The sequence below is a fragment of the Lissotriton helveticus genome, chromosome 5_1 (assembly GCF_964261635.1).
Source record: "Lissotriton helveticus chromosome 5_1, aLisHel1.1, whole genome shotgun sequence".
Taxonomy (NCBI): Eukaryota; Metazoa; Chordata; class Amphibia; order Caudata; family Salamandridae; genus Lissotriton; species Lissotriton helveticus.
The window spans coordinates 1,952,976,204-1,952,995,846 of NC_136065.1; the positions used below are offsets into that span (position 1 = coordinate 1,952,976,204).

General features: G+C 45.3%; 1 long non-coding RNA gene across 6 annotated transcripts in view; it reads right to left on the reverse strand.

Annotated features, from left to right (window-relative positions):
* Nucleotides 1-19,643, reverse strand: part of LOC144756087 (uncharacterized) — a 1,092,383-nt gene that overhangs the window by 389,830 nt on the left and 682,910 nt on the right. The gene's annotated exons all lie outside the window — the stretch shown is intronic.

A 19,643-nucleotide genomic window follows, 5' to 3' on the forward strand; every position in this document is an offset into this window, starting at 1 on the left:
TTGTAGGTAACTCCAGGCCAACCCCAGTCAGGATCTATGGTGTGAGTGGGGAGATCACTCCGATTAGGCAGGATAAATGCCGGATATTCGACATGACCGGCAGAGCTCGCTTAGAGAGCGGCTATCTTGCCGCTCGGCTTGGCCAAGCCCCCCACTGGACTTCCAATTTAAGCCACGGGTGACAAGTGGTAGCCATCAGATCTCATACCGGCTTCCCACCATTTAGGGGGTGTCCTTCAATCGTAAGTCCCCCAACGACACAGACCGTTTCCGTCCGTATTCGGCACCTTTGAGTGTATTTTTTATTTTACAGAGTTTTATATAGCGCAAACTTGACTCGAATATGGTATCAGAGCGCTTTACATAGCATCAGTTGCATTACATGAAAACACTTTCATTTTTGTTAGGCACGGGGAGATTACGTGATTTGCCCAGAATCACAAGAGGTTCAGCGTCATTGCCGAGACTCAAACCCAGTTCCCCAGATTCGAGGTCAACTGCCCTAGCCGTTAGGCCAACTCCTCTCCCCTGAATTCAACTTTGCCTTCTCCTAGCCTTCATAGTACTATATCAAACATTGTGATATATATAGTTAGTTGCCTAGGAATTTGTTTAGACAATTGTGTTTTCCCTCCCCTGGGAACTGTTACCAGTAGCAGGGGGTTCTGATATTTACATAGATTGCATAGCCCTGTCATACCGGCCAAAAAGAGCGGTTGCACTTGCCACTTTAATCGTAGTTGCTGCCATACTGGAAACCTTACGACCTACAGCGTCTAATCTCTGACTCTCTTTATCAGGAGGAACTGTTGAAGTAGGATTAGTGGCATGATGTTTCTTTGCCGCTACTACAATGACAGAGTCTAGTGGTGAATCAGTACAGAGAAAAGCAGGATCCTGCTCTGAAGGGCGATATTTTTTCGAAACCTGGTCGTAGCTAGCTTGACAGAGGCTGGTGTCAAGAAGAGGCCACTAGCCGGTTCTAATAGTCCTGGCACTAATGGCTGCAAAGGTCTTGATGTTGACCTATATTGAAGGATTTCAAAGATTATTGATGTCGTTGTTGTTGGTACTGACATAGCAGTATTATGCTTTGCAACTCCCCTCACCAAGATCTCTTGAAAAGTGGGGATATCATCCACCAGTGATATGCGTGGAGGTGGGGAGTCTGAAAGAGTCGGAGAGAATTGTCCTGCTGGAGATGTCTCCGTAGTGTAACAGAGAACAAAGCTGATGCCGCACACCCTTTATAATTCGTAATATTCCACATAAGGTTTTGGATAAATTCTATTTAAGTCAAACATTCCAATGCAAAAGTCCACATCAGTTCATATGGTCAATCTAGTGAGGCATCCGGCATACAATGAGCAGTCCAAAGAGGACATCGGTCAATTTTCAATTTCTTTTTATTTATTCTCTCAAACGGTTTCCCAGCACACGAACTTGCCGACACGTGCTTTGTCTAATCCTAGAATTTTTCAAGGCGATTTGGGAAAGGAGTCACAATGTGGTCAGATTTCTTCGGTTCATAGGCCACAATCAGTTGATGAACTCAAAACACCAATTATATATATTGAACAGGAAAGTCCAATTAAACTTAAGGACTTTCAACGAATCACAAAAGAAACTCCGAGATGATCCGTTGTCGCATACGACCCAACGGTGGAGTGATCCTGTGTTGTTGCCTGTTACAGATAATCCCAGGACCCGTCTCGTAATAATATAAGAACTATATGTCTTGATCCACTAGTGTGGCAACACCACCAAAGCAGTCTACTCAATACGGAAGCAAATCCATGATAAGTATGCAACCTCATATGAGCTATATACACCGAATGAAGCCACGCGTGCCGCAGCTGCCTGCATTAACAAAAAAACAAAGTAAAATTGACCGATGACCTCATTGGACTGCTCATTGTATGCCGGATGCCTCACTAGATTGGCCATATGAACTGATGTGGACTGTTGCATTGGAATTTTGACTCATACAGAATTTATCCAATAATTTATGTGGATGATTATTAATTATAAAGGGTGTTCCGCATCAGCTTTGTTCTCTGTTTCAATTACATGCATGCTAGGTTCTAACAGGCTAATAAGACCTCTTGGTAGTAGGTGTATAAGCTACTCTAGCACCCCGATCTAACTTTAGTGATAGACTGACTCACATTTCTTAGCTTTTGTTTAAAACATACTATAGATTGATTGTGCGGTTTCTTCCCTTTCAGGGAACACTACTACCATGTCTCCGTAGTGTGTCTGGATCGAGACCGTCTTGAATGGTAACGATGACAGGAGCGCCTGGATGACAGAAATGAGCGCGTTGAACTGTGGCGGGGGTACCTAGAATTATGGCACCATCTAGACCGAGATCTGGGCCTCGGCGTGAGAGCAACTGTTATCAGTGGTGGTGGAGGAGGCGGTTGTGGTGGAGGAGGAGGAGGCGGAGATGATGCTGGCAGAGGACAAGAAGGTGCGTACCTTGAAGGGGAATATGTTCATGAATACCCTGAATCCGGAGAGGAATAGATATGTCTCCTCTTCAATCTTGCCTCTAGTAGCCTTGAGGATGCCAAGAAGGTTCTCAACCTCGACCCATTTTGACGCCGACCTGCTTGTCGACAGTGATGGACGCCGGCGCCTTGATGTCGGTATGGACCTTGACGCTGATCTTCGGTGGCGCCTCGACGTCGACTGGGATCTCGAAGGCAGGCTTCATGGTAGCCTCAACAGGCTCCTCGATGTCGAATGAGATCTGTGCGTCGATGGTGTTGTTATAAACGTCGACACCCCTTGCCATGACGCTGACCTGTGGGGCTTCCTTGATGTCGAACCATGGATAGATGGCGAACAGGTTGACGTCATACCTCTCCTCGATGCCAATCCTCTCGAAGTCGGCCGGGACCAATGGCGTTTTTCTGTCATTTTCTTCCTGGCACACTCTACAGAGACAGATGACAGAAACCTAGTAGAGGGGTTTGACCCTGAGGTATCGCCTTCAGACTCTGTCTGCTGTCTTCTTCACTCCTCTGTACCATGAAAGCAAATCTTCTCCCAGTCTTTCAGGCTGCGTCTTGAAAAGTGACTGCAGTAATGGCAAGACTTAAGAATATGATTTTCTAAGAGGCAGAGAGAGTATACACACACCCCAGGAGGACCTGTCTTGGCCTTTCTTCTCCCACAGACTGGGCATTTGTCAAAAAGAGATGGCATTTTTCTGTCACAAATCTCTAATTTCTGTCAGAAAAGGTAGAAAAGGCCAGGGAGAGACCAAAGATGTTGAATGAAATGGTTGTCACCAAATTCCAGTTGATAATTTTTAGGAAAAAGCCTAAGTTTGGCTGAGATCAAAGCTCCAGGGTCCTGTCAGCAGGTGCCGGAAAAAAGAACTGAAGCAACTGTCCACTGCTCGGCATGATGGAATATTGGTGGTCTCTGGGTTCTTAAAGGCGCAGTCTCTATTTTTAACCCATATAATGACAGCTTATGGGGCTACACTGTCCTCCTCTCCATCACAATGCTCTACCAAAACAAGCATTTACAATGCAACGGTCTCGCCTTTGCAAAAGTTAGAGCTATTGGCATTGTAAATGACAAATTTTTTATTTATGTGTTGGTTTTGAAAACAGATAAATAAATGGCATTGTCATTTACAATGCCAATAGCTTAATCTCTCGCAAATGCCACACACAAACATACAGACCCACACACACAGAGCCCCCCCCCCACACACACACACAGAGCCCCCCACACACAGAGCCCCACACACAGAGCCCCCCACACACACAGAGCCCCCCCACACACACACAGAACCCTCCATACACACACACACAGAGCCCCCCCACACACAGAGCTCCACACACTCACAGAGCCACACACACACACAGAACCCCCACACAGAGCCCCACACACAGAGCCCCCCACACACACAGAGCTCCACACACACAGAGCCCCACACACACACAAAGCCCCACCACACACAGAGAGCCCCACCACACACACAGAGCCACACACACAGAGCCACATACACACAGAGCCACACACACAGAGCCACACACACACACACACACACAGCCACACACAGAGCCCCCCACATGCACAGAGCCACACCCACACACAGAGCAGCACACACACAGCCCCACACACACACAGAGCCACACACACACACAGAGCCACACACAGAGAGCCACACACAGAGCCCCACACACACAGAGCCCCACACACACAGAGCCCCACACATAGAACCCCCCCACACACACAGCCCCGCACACACACAGAGTCCCCCCACACACACAGCCCCCACACACACACAGAGCCACACACAAACACACACACGCAGAGCCCCCCACACACACAGAGCCACACACACACAACACACACAGAGCCACACAGACACAGAGCCACACACACACAAACTCTGACACTCCAAGCCCACTCAAATAAGCCACAGCGCAGAACACACTGACAGAATTCTTCTGGCAAGAGGCAAACAATGGCAAAGCCGTGCCAGGAGGGCGCACACAACGGCAGCATCACCCTGCTGGGATGCAGCGTTCATTGACAACTCTTCAAGGTGGAAACTTATACTGACAGGACAAAGCTGAAAGTTAGCTGAAAGGGAGAGGGTCCTGATTGACAAGGGCACGAACTGACCTGGAATTCTGGGCCAAGATATTGGTACTCTCCCGATCTAAAATGAGTCATGTTAATTAAGATGTCCACAAACTGCTTTTTGGGGTCATTCTCAAACATGGGCTCACATCTCTTCTCCTACCGCCAGAGTGCTTTTGGAGGAAAACTAGTGTATGGACCTAGCTTGAGCGGAAAAATGGTTAGTGAAATTACCGGAACAGAAAAACACTCAGAATGATGTTTTGAGAAGTGTGGAAATCAGTAAAACGTTGTTCAAGCTGCTGTTGCTACACAACAGTATTGATAAGATTGCTGTCAAGAGAGGTGTTCTCCTGACAACCAGGGCATTCCCCGGGCAGGTGACTAGGGGAGGGGGCATTGCTTACTGTAACTGAAAATTCAAATATTCGCTGAGACAACTCTGCCTATAGAAAGAACCCTGAGCATCAGAACCTTACAAAAGGATGATGCTGTAATTGAAGAAGTCCATCGACAACTCTACCATGAAACGCATCTGACGGGGTCGATTTTGAACTGCTAAAAGGTTAGGAAATCCATACCAGGTTACGTGTTTACCCTCGGGGGCGGTCGGCATGGAATACAGGTGATGGGTGACAGGCACTACGAGAAGCTCACAAGACAAGTTAATGGTACACATGGGTTTAGTTTGGATATATAAAGTGACAAAAACGAAACAGTGAAAATCCAGCCTTGACATCCTGTCTTATTACCGGTGTTAGTGTACTTAAGGAGTCCCTCTCCACCTCCGCCATCCTGACGTCGTTTGGCATTAAAAACTAGTTGAACTGGGTTAGTTCGAAGGATGGAAAAATTGACTGTTTTCTTTTTGCCACTCAACCAGTCTCACTTCCTTGTTGTCTGGTGTGAGGTTTCCTACACGCTTTTCTGATGTAATGAAGGAGACGTGTTCAAGAATCCAATATCTGGAATTGGACCTATATACACCACCTACAGCATGAATAAACACCAAACCCGACACCATTTAGGAGGCACACTGCGTGTTCTCGAAACCCCCCTCCCCAAAAACATTTCTCAGTTCTCACCGCGTCCCTCTTTCTCCATCCTGAAATTCAAATGCAACCAACTAACAAAAATGCGTCTCCAAGCTCAAGGACTACTACTTTAGTTCAATTACTGACTCGCCTCACAATATTAGTCTACACTGGCCAACGCTTGGCCACTCAACAACTTACGCCTTTATATCTTCATTACCCGCTCCCTATATCATTACCACAACACAAAAAAGTAACGTATGTCCTCAAACATTGGCATTGCAAATCAGAGGCAGGACGGTGGCGCGAGACGTTGCAAGGATTCAGAGGTGCGTTTGTGTCGAGTATAAAATCAGCCGGAGTGAGACACGGAAGAAGGAGCGTGCTTTTAGTTTCTTAACATGACAATGCAAACCCGCTGTCCATGCCTAGGCCAGGGGCCTCAGCACACCTCCAAGCACAAGGGCGCCCCCAATAACACCCACCCGCAACAGCACAACCTGGACAGCGGAGGAAACACGCAACCCTTACGACGGGAAAAGCTTCAGAGTAACAAGTGCGCTCCACACACAGAACAGAGCCCTGACCCGGATATGGGAGGGGTTATTGTCACACAGATCGGGCACCTTCATAAAAACCAGTTAAGAGGTGAGAAGTGGGGTGGGGGGAGAGGAGGCGACGTCATTTTTGGAAGCTAAGCCCCGTCCTTTGCAGACTGGGGGGGCGTGTTTTTCGAGGAGAGAAAGAAACTAAAAAAACACGCCCCTTATTCTGAAACGGACGGGGCTTAGCTACCAAAAATGACGTCACAGAACCCTCTTCTCCAATGGCTGGCCGCCGTTTAGGCAGCCAGCCAATGGAGAAGAGGGGCGGTTTTTACTCTCGCTACCTCTGAGACATGAACTCCCAAAGCGAGACTGCGCAAGCGCAGCCTACGCTTGTCTCAACCTAAAAAGGTTTATGAAAGATATTTATGCTGTTGTACTAAAACATCATAAAATTATAAATATATATAATCTTTAGGCCCCTTTTTTAAGTACAACATGAATAATTGGGCCATTGTAGCCTAGTCTTATTGGTTGCATAACATTTTCCTTCTCAAGTGACTCTGCAGGCCTTCCTGAAGTAAGGAGAACAGCTACACTTAAGAAGATATATTGCGAAGAAGTGCTTCGGAGTGACCACACGTGAGCTGGACTATTCAGTGCTTATGACTATAAATGGAAATCCCTTACGAGAGAATGATAAATTCAAGCTGCACTGCACACTGGCCAGAATATTTTTGAAAGATCAAACTAAAGGCCTTTTTCAATGGGAAGGGGATAACTGATGAAGACTCAGACCAACATTTAATCCACCTCAGAACACGGTTCCAATCGAAGTTTAGGCCTTTCGGCAGGCAGTGACCAACGAAGTAGGAGCGACTGACACCTCTATGATAAGGTTGTTTCATAACTTGAGCAAAACCAAACAGATGACGCTAAAGAGCCTCAAGGAGAAGGAAGGGATCATCATAAAACCAGCAAACAAGGGGGAAGCAATCATTCTACATGTCATTGAAGACTACATACAAGACTGCCAACACCTACTTATTGACGGAAGAAACTATGTCAGACTGGAGGAAGAGCCCATCATGTCCCTGGTGGCCACAATCTCAAAGTTGGTAGAGAATACTGAGCCATAAAAAAGGAAGCAGAGTTCCCGACAGCAGATAATACAGTGATACTGACATTCTAAACACTACCTGAAGTACACAACAATAGGCATAATGTACCAAGAACACAAATAGTATCAGGTTTTAACTCGGTATTGGAATCATTGTCATAGTTTAGAGATGCATTCCTTCTTATAACAAGCATCTGAGATTCAATAGAACTCGCAATTACGCGAGACCTATTGCATTGGAAACGGGACTGCGGGCGGGCAAAAAGGCACGAATGGGAGGGGGTGCGGCAGCAGAAGTCACGGACTGCAGGAGGAGAGGGGGGGCAACACGGGAAGAAAATAGTGTCGAAAGTAGAGGGGCCAGTCGCCCTGGAAGGATACAAATAACGACATGCTCATCATATGGCGGGACTAACTAGCCTAAAACCAATCGCAAGGCAGTATTTAGGACCTAAGCCAATCAAAAAGATGAGCAGGGAGTGGGCGGAGCTTCCACGCTATACTGTATGTCTCGCAAAGCGAGCAGCGTATGCGCTGAAACGCTAGGCTCGACCTATAAAGGATATGAAAAATCTGCTGCAGCTACTAAAACAACATCATGGGGAGGCAGCTGAAAGTATTATGGTACTTACCCTGTAAGCATCTGTTCTTGGTATGTAGAGCCGTAGATTCACATGCTTCGCAAACTCCTGCAATCTAGTGTTGGGTCCAGATATTTGCAAGTTGTTTTTCTTCCAGTCATGAGGCAAAGTGTCTCCTCCTGTCGGTGATAATGCACATGGGTATCGACTCAACTGTAAGATTGTTTTCCAGCAAGAGGGTGAGAATGGAGCAAGTAAGTGTAGTATAGAGATGTCCATGCATATGTAATATGAATAATTAGAACTGCAACAACCATAGTTGTCCAGGGAGGAGGGAGGATGCATGTGAATCTACAGCTATACATACCAAGAACAGATTCTTACAGGGTAAGTAATATAATCCGTTCAAAGCATGTGGCTGTGGCTAACCAGTGGGTGTTGCAGTTGTTTAAAAAGTGTTTCCTGAGAGGGCTGCCCTCCCGACAATCTGACCGATGGGCCCTTGGTTATGCTCGGGTGGCGATTTGATGGACTTAGCGTGTATTTACTTTAGATATTGTTTTTTGCTATTCTGTAATAGCAGCAGCGCAACCGGGGGGGGCGGGGATGGGGTTGTTTTTATTTTATGTAAACATCTGACAATGCCATTATTGCTCAAATACTGTGTGCAGCAGACTCCGGGTTCTGAGCTATACATTCTTTGTATGTGCAGACGAATAAAATTTGTTTAAAAAAAATGTGTTTTAGCACTGCTGCTCATACATTAGCTTGTTGACATGCTAATACATCCACACAATAATGTTTGGTAAATATGTGTGGACCATGTAGCTGCTTACACATTTCAGCTATGGGAATGTTGCCTAAAAAGGCCATAGATGCTCCTATCTTGGGAGTAGAATGTGCTCTAGGAGGTACAGTGAAAGTTCTTTTAGCTTGAACATAGCAAGTTTGAATACATTTGACAATCCACCTTGAAATACCAGATTTAGAGACCGGTTTCCCTTTATGAGGTGGGGCAAAGGCAACAAAAAGTTGTTTTGCGAAAATCCTTTGTCCTATCAATGTATTATAATAGTGCTCTTTTGTAGAGCTCTTTCTGCTACAGAATCAGGTTGAGGGAAGAACACAGGTAACTCAACTGATTGGTTAATGTGAAAAGCAGAGACTACTTTTAGAAGAAATTTTGGATTTGTACGAAGAACTATCCTATCTTTATGAATTTGAAACAGGGGCTCTTCTAAGGTTAATTCCTGTAACTCACCAACCCGTCTTAACAAAGTGATAGCAATTAAGAAGGCAACCTTCCATGAAAGAAATTGTAATGAACAATGGTGTAATGGCTCAAAAGATGGGCCCATAAGCCTTATAAGAACAATGTTGAGGTTCCAGACAGTTGCAGGTGGTACCCTGGGTGGTATTATTCTTTTAAGACCTTCCATAAAGGCTTTGATTACTGGAGCTTTGAATAAAGATAAATGTTGCCTGTTTTGTTGATATGCAGCTACTGCTGAAAGGTGTAGTCGAATAGATGTGTAGTCGAAACCTGCTCGCTGTAGATGCAAAAGATATCAAATGATATTGTGTATATATGCATCTAGCGTGTCAATTGAGTTATAATTGCAATATATGACAAATCTTTGCTGCTTAACATGCTCTAGTGGTAGGTTTCCTTGCTTCCTTAAGAATTGTCATAAAATCTGGTGGTAGGTTTAGACAACGAAACTCTGACTTCAGGAACCAAATCGCTAGATTGAGGTCCTTGGAATTTGGATGTCTGAATCCTCCATGGTTCTTTGGAGAAAGCTTGGCTTTATGTAATGCTTCTGATGTGGAACCACTCATAGTTCTAATAGTGTGGTGAACCGTGGCTGACGAGCCCATGTGGGAGCTACCAGAATCAGTGTGAGAGATGTTTGCCTGAGTTTACGAATCAGAAATGGAAGGAGAGGGAGAGGAGGGGAAAGCGTGAGCAAATATCTTTGACCAGTTGATCCATAGGGCATTGCCTTTGGATAGAGGGTGTGGAAACCTGGAGGTGAAGTCTGGGCATTTTGAGTTCCCTGCTGTGACAAAGACCTCTATTTGTGGAAAACCCAATTTTTGAAAGTACAGAAGGAGAACTTGTGGGTGAAGGACCCATTTGTGTATTTGTTGTTTCATTCTGCTGAGGAGATCGGCAAAGATGTTGTCCATGCTTGGAAGGTGTTCAGTCAGGAGATGGATTTTGTGATGAATTGGCCAATGCCAAATGGTCTGAGAGAGGCGTGATAGTTGTAGAGAGTGTGTCCCTTCTTGTTTTTGTACATAGTACATTGTTGTCATATTATCCGTCCAGATTAAGACAACTTTTCCTATTAGGTGAGGTAGAAATGCTTGTAACCTAATTGAACTGCTTGCCGTTCTAGGTAGTTGATGTGATAGTTCTGTTTGGTGTTCCAAAGACCCTGAACTGTTAAATCATGTAAATGTTCACCCCACCATGTGAGAGATGCGTGTGTTGTGAACACGACTTGGCTCGATAAAGGGCCGCCCTCTTGAAAAATGTTGTGTGTTCCACCACTGCAGAGAGTGATGAGTGCAGCTGTCTACCAACACTAGGGGCTAGATGTAGGTAATTGTAAATTACCGATTCGAAAATACCGAATTTTACCGATTCGGTATTTTCGAATCGGTAATTGCTATGTAGATAAAAAATCGGTAAAAATTACCGAATCGTTAAGATTCGGTAATTACCGAATCGGTATTTACCGATTCGGTAATTGACTTTCATTCCTATGGGCCTAGAGGCCCATAGAAATGAATGTCAATTACCGAATCGGTAAATACAGAATCGGTAAAATAGGCAAAGAGTCAAGGGTGGCAGAGTGTCACTTTGACACCCTGTTGCACCCCTGATTAGTGCTTGTGTGCACATGTGGCACACATACATGCCCCAAGGTCATGTATGTCTGCTACATGGCACAGTTGAAAATGCATTGATTTGCATTTTCTAAGGTATTCCTTATTTACCACCAACTAATAGTTGGTGGTAAATAACGAATCCTTAAAGCACATGAGCACTGTTTAAAGTGCTTCCTACATGTCATTTACTGATTCGGTAAATACCGATTCGGTATTTACCAAATCTGTAAATTGGCCCCCCTACATAACAAAAGCCTATTACCGGTCGGTAACTGCCAATTTTGGCAGTTACTGACCGGTAATGGCCTTCCTACATCTGGCCCTAGATTTGTTAGCTGACCATGTGATTAATTCCACTGAAGTGCCAAACATTCTTGAAGAGGACGCATGTTTAGTCTTGCATGAGGCATTATGGCAATGCATGAGGCCATCATCCCTAGTAACTGCATTAAGGGGCTGGCTGAAAGATAGTGGTTGTTTTGAAACTGTAATAGCAATGTTTAAAAATTGGGAATTCTGCCTACATTGGGATATGCTAGAGCCACTTGAGTGTTTAGATTGGCTCCTAGATATGGTTGTATCTGTTTGTAGTGAAGATGTGATTTTTGCGTATTGACAGAAAATCCCAACTGATGTAGATGATTTATGGTGATTTGAGTGTGTTGCACACATTTGTGATGTGTGTTGGCTTTTTAAGCCAATTGTCTAAGTATGGGAAGACATGTATTTGTTATCTTCTTAGATGTGCTGCTACCACTGCCATGCATTTGGTGAACATTTTGGGTGCCGTTATCATTCCAAATGGAAGTACTTTGAACTGATAATGATTTTTTTCCTATCACAAATCTGAGGTATTTCCGACGGGCTGGGTGAATGGGTATATGAAAGTATGCGTCCTTTAAGTCTAGTGTTGACATAAAGTCACCATTCCTGCAAAAGTAGAAGCACTTGTTGTAGAGTGGTCATATGGCAGTGTTCTGATAATATGCAAAGGTTTAAAGGCCTGAGATCCAATATTGGTATTAACAAACAGTCCTTTTTGAGAATAGGGAAGTATAGTGAATATACTCCTGATCCTGGTTGTTGTAATAGGACGAGTTCTATAGCTCATTTTGTTGGAAGAGCTTGTACTTCTTGTTTGAGCTGGTGTTTGTGTTCCGAAGACAGTTTGTGAATGTGAGGTGGAATGTTGGGAGGGTTGCTTGTGAGCTGCAGGCAATAACCATGTTGGATAATGTCCATCACCCATTTGTCTGTAGTTATTGATTGCCAAATGGGAAGAAACTGATGTAATCTTCCCCTGACAGGAGATGAATGTTTGGGGGAAGTGTTATCAAGTCACTGTTTGTTAGTGGACGGGGAGGTATGTGATGGTGTACCGCTACTTCTTCCGTTAAAGTTGTTATCTCTATAGAATCCTCTAGAGGGGGAAGGCTCTGTTTGTGCTTTATGCGAAGATGTGGTGGCATATGTGGTATTCGTTTCGGAGTCCACTCTGTAGAAGGAGCGAAAAAAATAACCTTTAGTAAACAGAGACTGAAGTACTCCTATTGATATTGTCACTTGTGTGTCCTTTTTCATCTTCTCTAATAATTGGTCTATCTGAGGACCAAAAGGGTGTTCTTTATCAAATGGTGCATTAAGGTTAGTTTTTTTAACTTCTGGTTTGAAACCAGAACTTCTGACCCATGTCTCCTTAGTAAAATGCTGGTTTTGACTCCTCTAGCTGCAGTATCTGTAGCATCTAAAGCACATCTAATAAATGAATTGGATATACGCTTCCCTTCTTGCACTATTTGTTGCCCCTTTTTTCCTGTGTTCTTCTGGGAGATATCGTAAGAATTCTTCCATCTCATCCCAGTTCGCCCTATTATACCTAGCCAACAGCCCTTGAGTGTTGGCTATGCACCAATGATTGGCGGATTGAGCGACTACTCTTTTGCCGGAAGCATCTATTAATTTTGATTCTCTATCAGGAAGAGGTGCCTCTTCTAAAGTTTGTGAATTTGCCCTTTCATGTGCGTTTGAAACTACTAACAAATCTAAAGGCAACTGACCCTTAATAAAGACTGGGTCGGATGGAGGGGGTTCATATTTTTAATCTACTCCTAAGTGTTAGGATACGTGCCGTAACTGGATCCTATCGTATGCTTGCCTCATCATACCCTTAACATAGGAAAGGATTGAGATGTTCTGTGTGTGTTCCCTAAAGTTTCAAAAAGGAAATTCTCTCCTAGGTCTTCTGTATGTAAGATGACCCCATGGTTAGTGGCTGCTCTAGCAATTAGTTCCGGATATGTATTTTCATCATCAGGAGAGGAAAGTTTGGCTGTATATAGATCGGGTTCTGTGTCCCAGGTGGGTCTATAATATAGTCATCCCATGGGTCAGGTAGTGGCTGATTATCAATGTCCTCATCATCTCCTATATCAGGATTTATATGAGGAGAGCCTGAGGTGTAGTATGTAAAGGGTCTAAAGCTGGTTTGAGAGGTACTGGTGAAGAGAGTGGAGTGATTTGAAGAACATTGAGAACTGGTCTTTGAGGCGGAAGCTGGAAACATAGGAACCCGCATTTTTAAACTGCTTTGCCACTTTGCACATTGTTTTTAAACGTCTTTTAATTATTGTCTGCTATTGTACACTGACGCTTACCTGCCTGGAGGTCTCCTTCCCCTCAGCTGACTAGGCGCTGAAGAGGGAAGCAACACAGCCGCAATATTGAAGGTAGGCTGGGGGTGGAGGTCTAGTTGTTTACCTCCTCCGCCCTCCACAGCATAAAAGACGCGCTCAGGTTCCCGCGCGCAGATCGCATTGAGAACTGGTCTCTGAGGCGGAAGCCGGAGACATAGGAACCCACATTTTTAAACTGCTTTGCCACTTTGCACATTGTTTTTAAACGTCTTTTAATTATTGTCTGCTATTGTATACTGACGCTTACCTGCCTGGAGGTCTCCTTCCCCTCAGCCGACTAGGCGCTGAAGAGGGAAGCAACACAGCCGTCATATTGAAGGTAGGCTGGGGGTGGAGGTCTAGTTGTTTACCTCCCCCACCCTCCACAGCATAAAATGGTTCCACCCACCCGGCCGCGCAGCGGGCGCGGCGAAGGCGCGCCAAAGGGAAGCCCGTCTGCGCCCGTCCGCGACCAGAACGCAGCCGGGGCCGGACACGCTGCCCGATACACCAGTCAGTCTAGGATTATTTACTCTCGGAAAGAAATACTTGCACTCCTACCTATGGGTTGCCCTCATAGGCGGGCCGATCCCGCAGCACTCCGAGGAGCGGATATAACCTGTAGACATTGTGTGTTCTCCTCTAATTACTTTAGGGAGCCCAACAAGTAAGATTCCCTGCCTCTCTCCCGCGGCCCCTCCTTGAGAATACCCATTAAGGCCGCCCTGATAAATTGTAGGTCACTGGTCAAGCATTCTTTTGATATTCAGCAATCCCTTATGGACAACAATTGGGATTTCATGTTTCTTACCGAAACCTGGCTAGATGAGGAAAGTAACCCCGCGATCACCTTGGCGATCCCAGAAGGTTTTAGCATTGTCTGCGCTAACCGACAGAGGGGAAGAAAGGGAGGTGGAGTGGCAATCATCTATAAAAATAGATGGACCATCACCTCCCCCCACTTTGATTCTATTGATTGTATTGAGGGGGTTCCCTTCTGTATTCATCTCTCAGCGTCAGTTTCTTTCGCGGGCTTGCTACTTTACCGCCCGCCTAACTCTAGTCCTACTCATCTCCCGGCATTATTGGATTATATCACTCAAGCCTGTACTCACTACGCCGATTACACTGTCCTTGGGGACTGCAACTTGCAGGTTGAAGATCCTACCTGCACAACAAGTTCAAATCTCATATCTACCCTTGCTGCCTGCGATCTGTCCCAGTTAGTGGCACACCCTACACATCGAGCCGGGCACACAATGGATATAATCTGCTCCAATCTTACTTGAGAATAGATGACCCGATTCCAGTTTTTTTGATCCCATTCTCTACTCTTATGACTCGCCAGGATAGGCCCTCTTCTACCCCTAGGGATTTTGGTAGAAACTGGAGCAAAATTTCCTCGTCCACCCTCGAAGATCAACTTAAAGATAGCAGTCCCCACCCGGCCGCGGATTTGGATTTACGTATTTCTAACCTCAACGAGTGGATCAGTAAGGCTATTGACTCATTGGCTCCTCTTAGGCCGATAAAAACATTTAGATCTTCTCCTGCGGCCCCCTGGTTCTCGGACGAACTACGCAAATTAAAGTCCGCATGTAAGGTGTTGGAGAGGTGTTGGAGAATTGATTACTCCAGTGATAGTAAATCTAATTACCGCAAAGTCCTTAAGGAGTATCGTAAACAGATTGTAAAGATCGACAGAGCGAGCAATGCTCCCAGAGAAATGTTCTCGATCGTAAGATCATTTACTGACCCCCAAGCTTTGATTCGAAAGCAGCCAGTTTTTCAAGAACTCTGCACTCAACTCTCAGAGTTCTTTGAGGACAAGATTGCTCAGATCCATGCCTCCTTTCCGCTTAGTGATAGAGCTGACCTTCCCACGGCACAGGCAGACTCTCATCCTGCAGGCCCAATCCTTACAGAATTCATAGAAATTTCTAAAGAGTCCTCTCTTCAGGAACTACTTAGGTGCAGGTCAGGCTCTCCAGGGGATCCTTAACCAGCAAAACAATATAAAGCGTTAGCTTCTTTTCTTAACGCCTTTTTTAATTCCATTTGGAACTCTTCCTTGAGCCCTGGGATCTATCCGGAGGCCTGGAAACATGCGTTCCTGGTCCCTATTCTAAAAAAGGCCAACGCTGATCCAGAAGACCCGGCTAATTATAGACCGATATTCCTCCTTCCAGCCCCTGCTAAAATTCTAGAAAGGTTAGCCCACCAGCAAATCGCCTGCTTCATTGAGAGCAATGGCCTGTATCACGACTCCCAACATGGCTTTCGCAAGGGCTACAGTACAGAGTCGGCCCTCATTGAGATGGCTGATTCTGTGTGCTGGACCTTAGATCAGGGGTCGAGGGAGGTGTTGGTGCTGCTGGATTTGTCAGCAGCATTCGACACCGTCTCTCATTCTATTCTGTTGGATAGACTGAGAGCTATTGGTATTCAGGGCAGGGTCCTCGAGTGGATCGGATCGTTTCTTTCAAATCAGAAGCAACAGGTCCACACCCCACCTTTTACTTCAATGGCTAGGCCATTGAAATGGGGTGTTCCTCAGGGCTCGTCCATAAGCCCTTTTCTATTTAATGTTTATTTTTCGCCATTGGCAGAACTGATTTCCCGTTCAGGAATTAAAACAACGTCCTATGCGGATGATATTCAATTACTCTTTACGTTTGAGGAGCCATCTCTTAGCGCCTTTGACCCCCTCAAAGCTTGCCTGAGAGACATCGCTAAATGGATGGACCTAAACTTTCTGAGATTAAACGCAGGCAAAACAGAAGAGCTCTTCTTTAACCAACCATCCCCCCTAAGTTCGAACGTATGGTGGCTGGAAGATCTGAGTCTTGCCCCCACACTGAAGGACTCTGTCAGAAATCTAGGAGTCCGTTGGGATGACAAACTTTCCTTTGGAAACCAGGTCCACACAGTTTCAGCTGCTTGTTTTTCTAAAATAAGAACTTAAAAAAACTTAATCAATTATCTTCCATGTGCTAACAGGAAAACTATAGTCCATGCCCTCATTATTTCTCACCTCGATTATGCTAATGGACTGTATTTGGGCTTAACTAAAAGCCTTTGTCAAAAACTTCAAATGGTACAAAATGCCGCCGCGCGATTAATAGGTGGTCTCACCCGCAGGCAGCACATTTCATCATATCTTCAGAAACTGCACTGGCTCCCCATGAGTAAAAGAATAGAGTTCAAAGCCATGACATTAGCGTACCGAGCCACGAAGGGCCTTGGTTCTGCCCACCTACGATCGGCCCTCCGGCCCTACTGCAGTACTAGAGCCCTTCGCTCAAATACCAAATTTTTGCTAGCCACCCCAAGATTTAAAAAAGTTCGCGCTGGAGGCAAAACCTTTGAGTTTGGTGCGGCTCAAAAATGGAATAAATTGCCTCTGGACCCAAGCAGGAGCAATTCAGAACGAGAATTCCGTAGATCCTTGAAAACATTCCTGTTTCGCCCATAAACTTCTCCTCCGGGAGACTGTTTCTCAATTCTTTCAGCGCCGGGACACCCCGCTGGGGTAGCTGCGCGCTTTATAAAAGACACAATAATAATAATAATAACATTATTAGGACTAGTAGCTATGTCCTTTTTAGGTCGAGCCTAGAGCAGAGCATACGCTGCTTGCTCGACTTTTAGTAAGGGGGTTTTCAAAGTGCTACCAGAGGCATTTCCTGGCCTCAAGCTTGCGTGCACATGCGCGTGCGCAGCCGGCATGTGGGTTTCTGTCAAGGCTCATTAAGCCTTGCGTGCCTCTGTCCGCGCTTCAATTCCCTCCCCCTCCACCACCACAGATCGTGTCACTCTGCTGGCCTCCACCCCCCCCCCCCCCACCCGCCTCTCTATCCTGCACCATTCGAAAAAACATAGTAATCGTAAAACTGGACACCTTACAACTATGCCAGTGATACCACCTCCCAAAAGAAAGATAGCCTCTGAATACTGAATCCCTCTCAAAAAGAACAAACATTGGCACAGCCAATAGGTCTCACCTTTGGGACTTTATAAGTGTTTAACCATACAACAGTTAATGTTGTTGCACCAAGAATATTGTGCTGCATAACTAAATGCTTATAAGGTCTCAAAAGCGAGACCTATTGGCTATGACAATGTTTATTTTCCTTGATACATGGCCGTAGTGGTTTGCTTTCTTAATTCTTTCTTGAAACTACTGCTTACTTTGTCTGCAAGTGCATTTTTAAAGGCAGCCTAAGTGAACCCATGGCTCTGGGAACGTGCATGGCTGGCTCGAAAGCAGTAATAAATAAAATTTTTCAAAACCAAGCCACACTTAAGAGGTGAGCGTCTCCACATCAAACGGAAGCGTTGACGCACTGAATACGAAATGCAATGTGATCCAGAGAGCCTGTGTCGAGCAGTCTTTAAAATAAGACCCGCCTGCTGTCAATCTGTGTCTCAACAGACTAGGTTCCTTTCATAACCAGCAGCGATCACACGTTGTCCAAAGGTGGATGAGTCTGTGCCAAAAAAGGCCGTTCTAAGAGAAAGAATCATGTTCCCCAGAATTGTACACAGGCTTCCACTAGGTGGCAGTCTAATACCTCAGTAGAACATCCCTCTTCGGAGAGTCACAAGTCACTGCTGCTCCAAGACAGCGCCTTGCCGCCCTGGCTGCTTCTCATACTACAAGAGTTTTTTCTCATCCTGGTGAATACATGTGTTTCAGCTCAGCCAAAATATTTAGCCCTTTTGAGCGGAGGGTAAATTCCTGCAGGCCCGGCTTCTGTGCGTGTGCCTGGGAGCAGAGCTAAAGATGTTACTGAACTGAAATATATGCACGTGGAGTTGTCGATGGAAAATGTGACAGCTACAAAACTCTAACTAGTACAGCATGTGGGAGTGGATAGAGAGAAGTTTTCTTGCTGTTTCCAAGCAGCAGTTCTCATGTCGGTAGGGAAAGGGGAAGAAAAGTAGAGGGAGAGGAAAGTGAACAAGCATTGGCCGCGCGGAATGCACAGATGGGGGCTGCAGCGGGAGAGAGGCGGAGGGAGTTGTGTGTGCGAGCGCTGCACTGCTAAGCAGCATTTAATTGTCCGTTGGCAGGAACTGGTCGGGGAGGGGAGGAGGAGGCGCGCTGCATTGGAGAGGCAGGGCGAGGGGCACGCTTGTGCACGTAAACGCAAGCTGGTGGCCAAGCCTTTGCCAGCAGCACTTTTAAAACCCGCTTACAAAATGTCTCGCATTGACTCAGCGAGACCTAAAAAGGATGAAAAACACTGTATATTATAAATTACTACCTACTCAGGTATATGGAGGCAAGTGAAGAAGGATTATTTACTTACCTGTAATCCTAGTTCTCTTCCAGGGGTATCCTCATCAAAGTCATAAGCATTAGAATATTCCCGCCCATGCGCGGGACCCCGGAAACAATATATTATATGTGCCCCACATATATATAGAAATATATATATACATATATATATATAAAATAAGCAATTGCAGCCAAACAAAACAGTGGAGTTGGAATATGCTGTGAAGAATTTCCACCATACATTTGTATTTGCATTAAAAACATGAGAAACAACACCAATGCTTGTTTAGAAACTGTTTTAATGCTTAGAAAGCAGTAGAAATTCTTATAACACACTGTAAGCATATACAGCCCCCAGGCTGCATTGCAAATACCCAGTCTAAAAAGGCTGGAAAGCTAACTTGTAGCTGTATGTACTAAAACTGACGCCGTGCCTTTAAGGCACCTCTGCCCCTAGCTTCCCATCATGCCTCAGGGGTTACAGTTAGGTCAGTTGTTCTTTTCGGAGACTGAAAACCAAACCATGGTAATAACAGGTTAAAATATCTCCTATTGAATAAACAACGTCCTTTGCACGGGGAGGCGGGAGGGTTGCTTATGACTTTGATGAGGATACCCCTGGAAGAGAACTAGGATTACAGGTAAGTAACTAATCCTTCTCTTTCAGGGGATCCTCATCAATAGTCATAAGAATTAGAATAGAGTAGCGAGCCTCACCTCATCCCTGCGGGCAAAGGAATCAACAGATAACATTCAGATTCTTAGGCCCCAAAAGTAGGCCTCATATTACCCAAATAGGTTTCTCAAGGAGGCTTGCCCTACTTGAGATTCCGCTCTGGAATCAGACTCTAGGCAATAATGCCTTGTAAAGGTATGGACTGATTTCCATGTTGCA